Source organism: Panthera pardus, unplaced genomic scaffold (genome assembly GCF_024362965.1).
Source record: "Panthera pardus isolate Hobbes unplaced genomic scaffold, ASM2436296v1 HiC_scaffold_10, whole genome shotgun sequence".
NCBI lineage: Eukaryota > Metazoa > Chordata > Mammalia > Carnivora > Felidae > Panthera > Panthera pardus.
The window spans coordinates 66,575,635-66,588,686 of record NW_026526655.1 but is presented as its reverse complement, the minus strand read 5'-3'; positions in this window follow the sequence as shown (position 1 = coordinate 66,588,686).

Sequence of the window (13,052 nt, the reverse complement as noted above, 5' to 3'; positions counted from 1 at the left end):
GATCAAGGTCGGTTACCTCTACCAAGACGGTGATTCTTCTCCCTGTCCAAAATGCCCAGGCAGCCGCTCTGGAAAGCAGTGTGGAGGTTCCTCAGAAAATTAAAAATAGACCTACCCTATGACCCAGCAATAGCACTGCTAGGAATTTATCCAAGGGATACAGGAGTACTGATGCATAGGGGCACCTGTACCCCAATGTTTATAGCGGCACTCTCAACAATAGCCAAATTATGGAAAGAGCCTAAATGTCCATCAACTGATGAATGGATAAAGAAATTGTGGTTTATATACACAATGGAATACTACGTGGCAATGAGAAAAAATGAAATATGGCCTTTTGTAGCAACATGGATGGAACTGGAGAGTGTGATGCTAAGTGAAATAAGCCATACAGAGAAAGACAGATACCATATGGTTTCACTCTTATGTGGATCCTGAGAAACATAACAGAAACCCATGGAGGAGGGGAAGGAAAAAAAAAAAAAAAAAAAAAAAAAGAGGTTAGAGTGGGAGAGAGCCAAAGCATTAGAGACTGTTAAAAACTGAGAACAAACTGAGGGTTGATGGGGGGTGGGAGGGAGGGCAGGGTGGGAGGGAGGGCAGGGTGGGTGATGGGTATTGAGGAGGGCACCTTTTGGGATGAGCACTGGGTGTTGTATGGAAACCAATTTGAGAGTAAATTTCATATATTAAAAAAAAAAAAAAAAAAAAAAAATGCCCAGGCAGCAACAGGAGCTTAAGTACTGTGGGAATCTTTAGCCCCCTAATAAAAGTGTGCCCTGAGAACAGGATCTTCAATCTGGCAGACCCTATAGAATGGTAGGGTAGAAAGCGCAGTTTTCCCCAACGGGTCATGTTAAATGGGTCCACTTCTGCTTTCACCCTGTGGAAGGAAGCTATGCCTTGATATAAACTGAAAAGATCCCCTGTTGGTTGCCCATCTACTTTGTAGGTATACCAATTTCTATTAACTGTTTCCATAACTCTCTGTGGGTCAGGATTTCTCGGCTGCTAGTCTAACTCTGTTGCTCGTTATAATTGCATCCTCCTTGCTTTTAGCACTTATCTGTCACCACCTATCCTCTATTGTTTTACATTCTATCATCCCCATTGGCCTACTACTTTAGGAAGGAAATGTCTATGCTCCATATAGCATCAGTTAAGGAATCCACATTACCAGCCAAGGGGTAAGTGCAACTCCAAAACTCCATCTTATTAACTGATTTTTTGGACCATTCCTGGTACCAAATGTCAGATTGAGTTTTCTAGAAGCTGACTCTAAAATGGAGATTGACATGCAGGATATTTATTAGGTATGAACACCTGTGGGAGCAAGGATGAAAAGCAATCGAACAGAGGGATATGTTGAATGGTGACGCAGGTCTGACGAAGCCTCAGCCCAACTCACAGGGAGCTCCAGAACCAATATCGCTCACTGGAGTTGTTCTGTAATGAGCCCAAAATGTTAGATCTTTATGTCCCTGCCATGATCAGTCATTGGATGTGAGTACCTCAGGTAGGGCGTGCTTTTGAGCAAGGCATCTCTCTGCAGCTAAGGTCATCCCCAAAAGAGAGATAAGTCAGCCCTGATATGAATTTGGGTGGTAAATCTCCATGCCCATCACATGGAAGAAGAAGGAGGAGGAGGAGGAGGAGGAGGAGGAGGAGGAAAAGAAGACATGTAGCAGTTAAGATATCAATGTAAAATCTGAACTTAGATTTAAAAAACGAACACATAAGGGAGACTGGGTAGCTCAGTGTGTTAAGCATCCAACTCTTGTTTTCAGCTCAGGGTGTGATCTCAGTTTCCTGAGTTTGAGCCTCACTTCCAGCTGCTTGGGATTCTCTCTCTCCATTTCTCTCTGCCTCTCCCCCACTTGTGCTGTCTCTATCTCTCTTAAAATAAATAAATAAACTTAAAAAAATGAATACATATATTTACCATCCCTACGGTTAGGAGCTATCTTTGTTGGAATTTCCCAACAAAATCTCCAGTAATGTACTTTCTCATAGATGTTTTCTATGCCCAAGTTCCCTATGATTACCACCACCCTGTCAGTACCCTGCTTCTTTGTCAAGTTCTCACTGGTAAAGCAAAGCAGCAAGCCAATTACTGAGATCATTCAGATGAAAATTTTACTTTTGCCTGAATTAGCCAGAGAATTGAAGCATAAATAGACCTTTTCACTTGACTGATTGAGATAATTGCCTCACTTTTCTAGGGGAGACCTATAGCTGGGAGGCTGTGTTTGGTCACCAAAACATGTTTGTAATACGCATTATTGACTTTTCTTGAAACAACTATGCTTGGCTAGGTGCCACACTCAAACGCTTGCCCTCATGTCTTTAGGTGTCTGAAACAATACTCAGCAATACCATACCATGGAGAACTCAATGCTCGAATTCTTTCATTTTGGGCAAGCCCCCAAACACACCAGCTCAGACCTCCAGAAGGGGTAAAATGACATCTAGGGGGTCTGGGAGGAGGCGGCCGGGCAGAGGGTTGGTTCAGTGGATAAGATGCAGGAAGTGAGAATTAGCTTCAGGTGCATGGGAACAAATGGCTTTTCCTGAAAGGAGTGGGTAGGTGGACTTGAAAGAAACATGTAATTTCCATTTATTATTGGAGGGGTGAGAGGAGTTAATAAAGAGACCTGAACAGGGGCAGACATTAGAGCATCAGCAGGACTCAGATCACAGCCTTTGGCCTGAATCCTATGTAATAGAAGCTTTTTCTAACAGCATGGGACCTGGGGAAAGAGAGATTCCAAAGAAACAGCACAGCATCTGAGCTTTTCTGCGGTGTTGGTGGCCTGCCGCTTCTCCAGCATGGTCAGTGATGACCTAGAAAACTCACTGAAGAGCAAGATACGCATTCGAAAAAACCCTCACAAACTTGAATTCTAGGAGAAATGGTTGGCATGTGTCTGTAATTACTTTGTGATGGCTCCCCTTACTGGCCAACTAGCAGAACGTCTTAGATTCGGAAGATGAGTGGAAGGACATACCGCACGGACGCATCCTGCTTAACTTCTAAGTTGCCTGCATTAAAAAAATAATAAAAAAAAACATTTTTTTAAATGCTGCTAAAGTAGATTTTATTTTCTGAGTATCAAGGTAAACGAAAGGAAATCTCAGCCACGGAATTTATATTTATTTATCTTCAGTGGGTGTTTAAAAAGTTCAGTGTTAGGATTTATGATTATAAAATAATATGACTGCTTTAAACCTTTTAATCTGTTAAACTTCTGTATCACATCTAAGTTTTAAAACTATTTTGAGGTGATAGATGAGATATACACACAAGCACACTCATACACACACACACACACACACACACACACACCAGAATTGATATATCTAAGTGAGCTGCTTTCCTGGGGAGACACAATAAGGAGGCTGGCATTGTTCAAAGCTGTCTTGAATTTCATTGTTAAAAAACTTGTTTGGGGGGCGCCTGGGTGGCTCAGTCGGTTGAGCGTCCGACTTCAGCTCAGGTCACGATCTCGCAGTCCGTGAGTTCGAGCCCCGCGTCAGGCTCTGGGCTGATGGCTCAGAGCCTGGAGCCTGTTTCCGATTCTGTGTCTCCCTCTCTCTCTGCCCCTCCCCCGTTCATGCTCTGTCTCTCTCTGTCTCAAAAATAAATAAACGTCAAAAAAAAAAATTAAAAAAAAAAACTTGTTTGGCACAGAGCTTTAATTGTGACAAATTTTAAATCTTTAAAAATGTATTGGGCTTTTTTTTTTTAACATCCATGTCATTCAGAATCAATTATGATGAAACGCTGATGAGCTAACTAGTAAAGTTAAACACCAGTGTCTGTAACATAACAAAAATAAAATATATGTCTTCCAAATTGTTCCCCAGGATTCCCCCCCTCCTCGGAGTAATATTCAAAATGTCAGATAATATACTAAATATATATCCCCTACGTTTCCCATAGTTTATGCATGTGGCTATTAAGTTAAATAAAAGAACAAATATTTAATTAAAATTTTTAAAAACAACCTTATATATAGGTATCACCAAATGTTTTTATGTGCATTTGGCATTAAGAAGTTTGAGAAAACCAATTCAGTCACTAGTCCAGGGCTAATTTTTTGCATTGATCTAAGCCAAGACTAATAAATCTTGCTTGCAAGACAAAAGATACTGGTATGAAGGAAAGAAAAAAAAAACACCATTAAACTGATTATTTTATTTAAACTGATCCTACAATAGATGAAGATATCCTAAAATTAAGTTTACATTGAATTGTTCATTCTCATCAGATTATCCACTCTTTCAGTTCTTTTTTTCTTTATTTTTACTTTAGTACATCCATTGTATTAGTTGAAGGATTCGACGTGATGCTGTGTTGAGAGCAAATAAACCCCTAAATCTCAATGGTTTAAAATCTGGTCTCACTTCAGGTCCATCTTAAACGGGCGAGGTGCTCCGCTCCAAGTTGTCCTGGCTCTGGCATGGAGACTGGTGAAGATTTCACCATCTGAAACGTTGCCTGTACGGGGAGGAACTGTAGCTGACCACACTCTGCTTCTTGAAGGTTTCTAGCTAGAAGTCACACACGTCACTTCCATTACCATTGCACTGGTCAAAATAAATCTAACGGACAGAACCTAGAATTGCATTTTACTTCCTATTGTCTCACCTGATTCCCAACAAAGATGCGTTAATTATAAAAAAAAAAAAAAAAAAAAAAAAAAGGAGGCGGGGAGGGGGTTGGATAATGCCTCCTACTACGTGCTGGGAAGAACAGAAATTGGTGAACAGCACCGATAACCAATATCTACCAATAACATCACTAAACAAGGAACTTTATATTTTGATTTTTTTTTTCTCTTTTTTTGGTTAACAGCAAGAGGCCTAACGTTGTATTTGCTGATTAGGTTTAATATCTGAATTTCTTTCTGAGTCTTACTTTTTACTGCAATAAATTGTGCTTACATAGAGCTCTCTGGGGATTTCGCAGTGATTAATTAGACTGTGGTTAGGGCCACTCAGGATGGATGTGGGGAGTGGGGCTACTGCGTGAGAGCAGCCGTTTGAGGGCTCCCACCTCAATCTTGAGCGTTACCATGGTGACAGCTGCCGCGGGAACCCACTGGGAGCCCAGTAGGCACGCTGGCTGCCAGACCTTTGTGTCAGACAGTGTACTATCCCAGCCTTTCAGAATCAGTATAATGAACTCTTTGGCCAGGGTGTTTCTGCTCACTAACCTAGGGGACACTTTATTCTTGCTCGAACTGTCACTTGCCAGATGTCAGTTTAGAAAGACAAACTATTTTCCCCTTCTTCCTGTGCTCTTTCTCTCAGCTTATTTTCACATCACACCGCCATCATTTTTTTCTCACTTTATTGCTCTGAAACAGTTATTAATAGGGAAACTCATAAATTCAGATACAGTGGAAAATCCAAAGAAACAAATCGGGCCTCTGACACAGCACTGACCAATAGAACTTTCTGTGATGATGGAAATGTTCCGCATCCATGCTGTTCAGTGCGGTAGCCACTGGTCACGTACAGCTAGTCAGCATTGTAAGCGTGGACAGTTCAACTGAGTACATTTTTAGATTTACTTAATCTAATTCCTTTTCGTTTTAATTTAAATAGCTACATGCGGCTAGGACTGTTTTATTGAACAATACAGTTCTAGAATCATATTTAAGCCCGGTGAGTCGTCTGGCCAGGGAGGATCCATCCTCAGCAGGTTCCTCTCGTTTGAACTAGCATGTTTATTATCTGCTCTAAAGCATATTATTGTTATTGCCACATAAGGTATGCCTTGGCCTGCACTAACCGCCTCTTGTAAATTTAATCATACGGCTAAAGAAAGAGGAGCGAAAGGAGACATGATGATTTGGGCCATTACAGGTAATCATCATCTAGAAGCAACCCTTAAGGGGAAAGATGTTACTGTTTCTAAATAACATATTGGCCACATTACTGTGATTCTGCAAAAGAACCAGATTCTAACTAGAAGTCATCGGTTCTAGCCCCAGATTTTATGCTAGTTGACTGTATTACTTAGAAAATACACACAGCAGGGGCGCCTGGGTGGCTCAGTCGGTTAAGCATCCGACTTCCGCTCAGGTCATGATCTCGTGGTTTGTGAGTTCGAGCCCCCCTGTCGGGCTCTGTGCTGACAGTTCCAAGCCTGGAGCCTGCCTCAGAGTCTGTGACTCCCTCTCTCTCTGCCCCTCCCCCCCCCCGTGTCTCTCAAAAAATGAATAAATGTTAAAAAAAATTAATCGTTAAAGAAAAGACACACAGCAAAGGGTTTGGGGCCTAAAAAATCCTTCTCTGTATGAAAAAGAAGACAATAATATTTACTGTGTGTTTAATAATATGACAGAGCTTTTAAGTCTCCTTTATTCCTTTAAACAAATTCATAAATTAGGAATTATTATGTGCATTATACAGCGGAGGAAATTGAAGCTTAGGAGGGTTAAGTGATTTACATTTCCTAGTTAGTAATTGAAAGAACCAAAAGTCATTCAAACCCGAGTCTGTCTCCAAAGCCCAACATCTTCCTACAAAATCTCATTAGAATAGGTCTAACATCCCTTTTAATTCTTATCATTGAGGTAAGTGCCATGTATTTAACATATTGAGTGAACTTTGAATATAACGAAATGTAGAATTCTTGTCTGTACTCCTTTTTTAAAAACATGATAATGACTAATTTTTCAGACACTTCCTAACCTGGACTCATCTATGATGCCCTTATCCAGTGGCTTTCAAACCTGGCCTCACATTAGAACTATTTGGAGAGTTTTAAAAGATGCTGATGCCAGGGATCCTTCTCAAACCAATTAAATCAGAATCTCCAGGAGGAATAGGTCCCAAGGGTAATTTGTTTCAAGAAGCTCAAATGGTTCCAATGTGTGGGTGGGGCTGAGAACTGATGTGTCAGATGTGGACTCGGCAGAAACCTGGCTCTCTTGAGCCACCTACTAGATCTTGAGCCACCTCCTGCCTCCAGGAGAAAGCCCCTTGGCATCTTGGTCGATATGTTTCGTTTTGTGGACTCACCGCTAGAGGAGACGATCGAGTTAAGATGGGAAACACATCTCACGCAAACAAGCTTCTTCTGACCACTGACTACCCATGAAGCGAGGACTTTTCATTCTCAGCCTTGAGGCTCAGAAGCCTCTGTCACATGCAAAACGGGAAGGTAAGTAGTGGAAAGAGAGTAATTACCTGATGGAAGAAGGAAGGACATACCAGCTTCGTTCTGAATTCCTTTCCGTGTGCCTGGTGCTGTAGCAGTGCATGTCTATTTTCAGTTTGCTGCAGGGTTTGAAAGGCTTCCCAGCTGGCAGGTAATGCCATAGGAATGCAGGTATTCTGAAGCAGGATTCTCTCAAGGAGCCAAGGAGTTTAATAACTAGGGTAGCTCATAGACTAGAAACGCAGGCTTGCCCATACTATCACACCTAAACCAACTGCCTTTTGTTTTTCTTTGACCCAAGTTCTATGCAATTTACACACACACACACACACACACACACACACAAAGCAACTGTACACAAACATTCAGTAGCCCTACACACAACTCTCACGTGACTTTAAAGAGCTCAAAGTTTATATTAAAATGCTGTTTTACTGATTTCACTCTCATACTATCCTCAAAACTCCTCAGTGACATGGATTTCTCACAGCAGCGATTCATAAACTTGGAGAGTCTTGTTCAAAATGCATATTCCTGGGCCCCACTCCTGGAGGTGTAGAAAGGAGCCCATTTGAAATCTGTGTATTTTAGAGATGCTGGTAAACTGTTTCCGGTGATCGTGATAGGCTCAATAATGGTCCTCCAGAGATGTCCCTATTGTAATCCTCAGAACCTGCGAATAAATTAGCTTAAATGACAAAAGGATCTTTGCAGATGTAATGAGGTTAAGGATCTTTAGGTGGGAAGAAAATCCTGGTTATCCACGTGGCACCAATGTCAAGCAAAGGCCCTAATCAGAGGGATGCAGGAGAATCAAAGCCAAAAAAGGAGGTGTGACAGTGAGACCAGTGGTTGCAGTGATGTCCTTTGACGATGGAAGAAGGAGCCATGAGCCTTAGAATATAGACAGTCTCTAGAAGCTGGGAAGACAAGGGAACAGATCTCAGATCATCTCTTGAAGACTCCAGGAGAAATGCTGCTCTGCCAGCATCTTGATTTTAGACTTCTGATCTCTAGAACTGTAAAATAATAAATTTTTGTTGCTGTAAGCCACTAAGTCTATGGTAATTTGATACAGCGGTAATAGGAAACTAATACATGAAATACAACATTAACCCAAATAAAACACTTTCTAGATAAATCAACTTCAATGCCTCTTTTCCTATAATGAAAAGGAACCTAGAACACAAAGAGTGCGGTAAATTACCCAACTTCACTCAGGCATTTAGGGAAAGTCCAGGATAAAAGTGGAATTCTCTTAGTTTGGTTCTACTTTGTCCTAGCATTCAGGGTGTCCTCAATCTAGCCCACATATTCCTATTATTCCTATATCCTTACCCCTATGGACAAGCAAACTAGTAGACACATTTTTCCCCCTGAATAAGCAGCATAATTTGAGTTTTACTCCCTGTATATTTAGACTTCCCTCTTCCTTAAGTCCTTGCATTCTTAAACATTAAGGTTCATTCAGCATCAGTCCTGCGTCTCCCGAGCTATCCCCGAGCATCAGATGAGCACTGACCTTTAACCTCTTTGGTGTAGTTGCAGCTGCTCTTTAGAGAACAGGATGAAGAATCCCCAGTTAATCTATTTATTCTGCAGGGTGATGATCTGATTGACTCTGGGCTTGCAGATACTCCCTTAAGTAACAGTGCGGCAGGAATGGTTGACTAAAGACCTTTAATCCAAGTCGAGCACCTCGATTTTCAAGTTCCACTTTTTTATGAATTATATTTAACTGACTCAATGACTTTTTAATAAATAATAAATAACAAATAATAATAAATAACAAACTTGAATTACTTGTTTTGTTAGTGGAAATAGACATCTTCCTTGTTCAACAATTACAGTCTTCCCAGTTACTTGAATTTATAGATGGCAACCTCAACGTTTACCTACCAGGGGAGTAACACAGCCTTTTTAAATATACATCTTATTGAGACATAATTCACATACCATAAACTTCACCATTTCAAAGTCATTTCTAATATATTTACAGAGTTGTACAACCATCACCACTCCTTCCGGGACATTTTCATCACCCCCAAAAGATGAATAGACACTTTAACCATGAAAAGACATTCCCCATTCTCCTTGCTTCCCAGCCCTTCCCCAGCCCCTGACAACCACTAATCGATTTTATCTCTCTATGGATTTGCCTAGTTCATGTAAATTAAATCAGCCAATAAGAGGTCTTTGCAGCTGGCTTGCTTTACTAAGCTTACTGTTTTTAAGGTTCATCCATAAATATATCAGAATATCATTTCTTGTTATGACTGAATAATATTCTCCTATATGGATATACCACATTTTTTTCAATCCATTCGTCAGCTGATGGATATTTGGGTTGCCTCCACTTATTAGGTAATATGAATAATGTTACTATAATGTTACTATTTTTAGTGTGTGAAAATATGTTTTCAATTCTATTGGGTATATGCCTAGGAGTAGAATTGTTGGATCATATGAAAATATATGTATAACTTTTTGAGGTATTGCCAAACCGTTTCATACTGCTTTGGTGACCACACCATTTTACATTCTCACCAGCAATATATACAGATTCCAATTTCTCCGCATCTTTTCCAACCCTTGTTATTTTCCTTTTTTATTTTAATTGCAGCCTTTCTGGTGGGTAGGCAGTGGTATCTTATTGTGGGTTTTTTTTTTTTAATGTTTACTTATTTTTGACAGAGAGAAAGAGACAGAGCATGAACAGGGGAGGGGCAGAGAGAGAGGGAAACACAGAATCCGAAGCAGGCTCCAGGCTCTGAGCTGTCAGCACAGGGCCCGACCCGGGGCTCGAACTCACAGACTGCGACATCATGACCTGAGTTGAAGTCGGACGCTTAACCGACTGAGCCACCCAGGAGCCCCTCATTGTGGTTCTGATTGGCATTTCCCTAATAGATAATGATGCTGAAACTTTTTACTTGTGCTTTATTGCCCATTTGTATATCTTTAGAGAAATGTCTGTTGAATTTTTTTGCCTATTTTTAGTTCGGTTATCTTTTTAATTTTTTTAAGTTTATTTTTGAGAGAGTGTGAGCAAGGGAGAGGCAGAGAGAAAGAGAGAGAGAGGGACAGATGATCAGAAGCAGGCTCTACGCTGACAGCAGAGAGCCTGATGATGCAGGGCTTGAACTCAAGAACTGTGAGATCATGACCTGAGCTGAAGTTGGACACTTAACCTACTGAGCCACCCAGGCATCCCTTTGTCTTTTTCATTGTGGAGAACAGAGTCTCTTAGAGTAATATAAGAGTCTAGAATTTGGACTCCACCTCCCAGGCACTAGCCAGCATCCTTCTACTTTTCATAGATTCATCTGTGTGTTTCAGGTCACCAGTCCCACTACAGCCGCCCCCTCCCTCACAGCAATCTAAATTAGCACCAAGAAATAAGTGGAGAAAATATCCCCCTAGCTCCAAAGAAGTTTGGAGGGATGATTGAATGGCTACCTCCTTCTTGCCATTCAGATCTTTGAGAGTCCTTGTTTGACCATTTGATCCATGGCACACACTTTCTAATTGCATTACTCTGTACCTTTGTTTCATATTTTTCAGGTACTTTCCAGAGGGATTGTTAGGTCCCCCAATATCAGTATTTAGATGGCTTTTCTTAAAATTATTTTTTATTTAAATCCAAATTAGTTAACATATAGTGTAATAATGATTTTAGGAGTAGAATTTAGATTCATCACTTACATGCAACACCCAGTGCTCTTCCCAACAAGTGCCCTCCTTAATGTCCATCATCCATTTAGCCCATCCTGCCACCCATCACCCCTCTAGCAACCCTCAGTTTGTTCTCTAAAGAGTCTCTTATGGTTTGCCTCCCTCTCTGTTTTACCTGGATGGCTTCCTTATTTTATTCTGTTTTCTGTTTTTGAGAAAATCTAGCAAACTACAAGCATGCTCAATAGTAATTATCAGAACTAATTCCACATTCTAGAAACTAATTTAACTCAATGAATGTAGTGAACTACACTTTAAAGTTAACCAGGAAAAAAAAAAGTTAGATGTCTTCATTCTTCCTGCTCTGGTATATAAAGCATAGTGAATATTTCATGTTTAGTTCTTACATAATTTCAAGCTTATCATATGCTTTTGTTTTATTGCTACCACAGAGAGAGAAGATAGGTTGTGGATGTATAACGCTCCCTAGAAAACAGAAGTGTAGCAGCATTTCCAGCAGTCACATTCATCTAAATTCAAATCCTAGCTCACCATCAGAACTTTGGGCAAGATGATCTGAGCTTATCTGAGATCTGAACTTATCTGAGCCCTTTCCCATTGTTGGCAAAATGGGAGAGTTTGGAGGACTGAAAACAATATTTCATCTAGCACTGCATTTCTTACAATAGATGATCATTAAATGTTACCTGATTTCCTCTCTTCAAATGTTTGTTTCATCTACAACTTTGTTATGGTAGGTTGGAGGGAGAGAAATTAGGTAAAAGGTTATTGAAAGAAAGGACATTAGGAAAACAAAATATGGTTCATCAGTATTTGGATAGCAGCCAGTGAAGGTCTACTCCAGACTTTCAGGTAGGGACCTGATGATCTATGCCTTAACAAGCTCCTCAAGGATCCTGGTGATTGGCTGAGATAGAAAAGTGATTCTAGCGGGGCACCTGGGTGTGGCTCAGTCAGTTAAGCATCTGACTTTGATTCAGGTCATGATCTCATGGTTCATGAGTTCAAGCCCCATGTCAGGCTCTGTGCTGACAGCTCAGAGCCTGGAACTTACTTTGGATTTTGTGTCTCCCTTTCTCTCTGCCCCTCACCTGCTCACACTCTGCCTCTCTCTCTCTCTCCAAAATAAATAAATGTAAAAAAAATTTTAAAAAAAGAAATAAAATTGATTCTAGGGATGCCTGGGTGGCTTAGTTGGTTAAACATCCAACTTCAGTTCAGGTCATGATCTTCCAGTTTGTGAGTTCAGGTCCCTCACTGGGCTCTGTGCTGACAACTCTGAGCCTGGAGCCTGCTTCAGATTCTGTGTCTTCCTCTCTCTCTGCCCCTCCTCCACTAGCACTCTGTCTCTCAAAAATAAATATTTTTAAAAATCTAAAAAAATAAAATAAAATAAAATAAAATAAAATAAAATAAAATAAAATAAAATTGATTCTATGTCTTTTATTTCTTCCCCAGAAAAACTAATAAAGCTCAAAGTTGAAAATTAAAGATAGCCAGAATGCAGGTGTCTTTACTGGGATGGAAATGCTCCTAAATAATTGAATAGAAACTTTTATCCAGACTAAAGACTGGACAAGACTAAAAATGGGCTCCTAAAGACCTATTGTATCAAGCACAGTGAAAGCAAAGATTTGCTGGGGACAGCCTCGGTCAAAGGCTGTTGGCTATGGGACATGAAACTCAAGACTCCCAATTCCCAGCCAAGATAAGGTTTCTCTTCCATAGCTCACAGAGTATGTGCAAAACTGTAAGTTGTTTTAATTCAAAAGTTTACTTTTTACATTTCTTAGTTTACAATCTTTGTTCCCAAAGTTACCCCTAAATTAGTTGCTTAGAACTACATAAGTATTTTTTTAATGTTTATTTATTTTTGAGAAAGAGAGAGAGAGAGCACACAAACAGGGGAAGGGCAGAGAGAGAGAGAGAGAGAGAGAGAGGATCCAGGGCTCAAACTCACTAACCTTGAGATCATAACCTGAGCCGAAGTTGGATGCTTAACAGACTGAGCCACCCAGGCACTGCCTGTCACATAAGTATCTTTTAAGAGATGTAGTAAATGGTGCAAATAGTTAACGTACTCTTAGATTTTTGCAGCAAATTAAATACCTCTTTGAAATAACATAGCAGAATTACAGTTCAAATAGACCTATCTTAAGTTCTGGAAATAGAAGGTCATGGA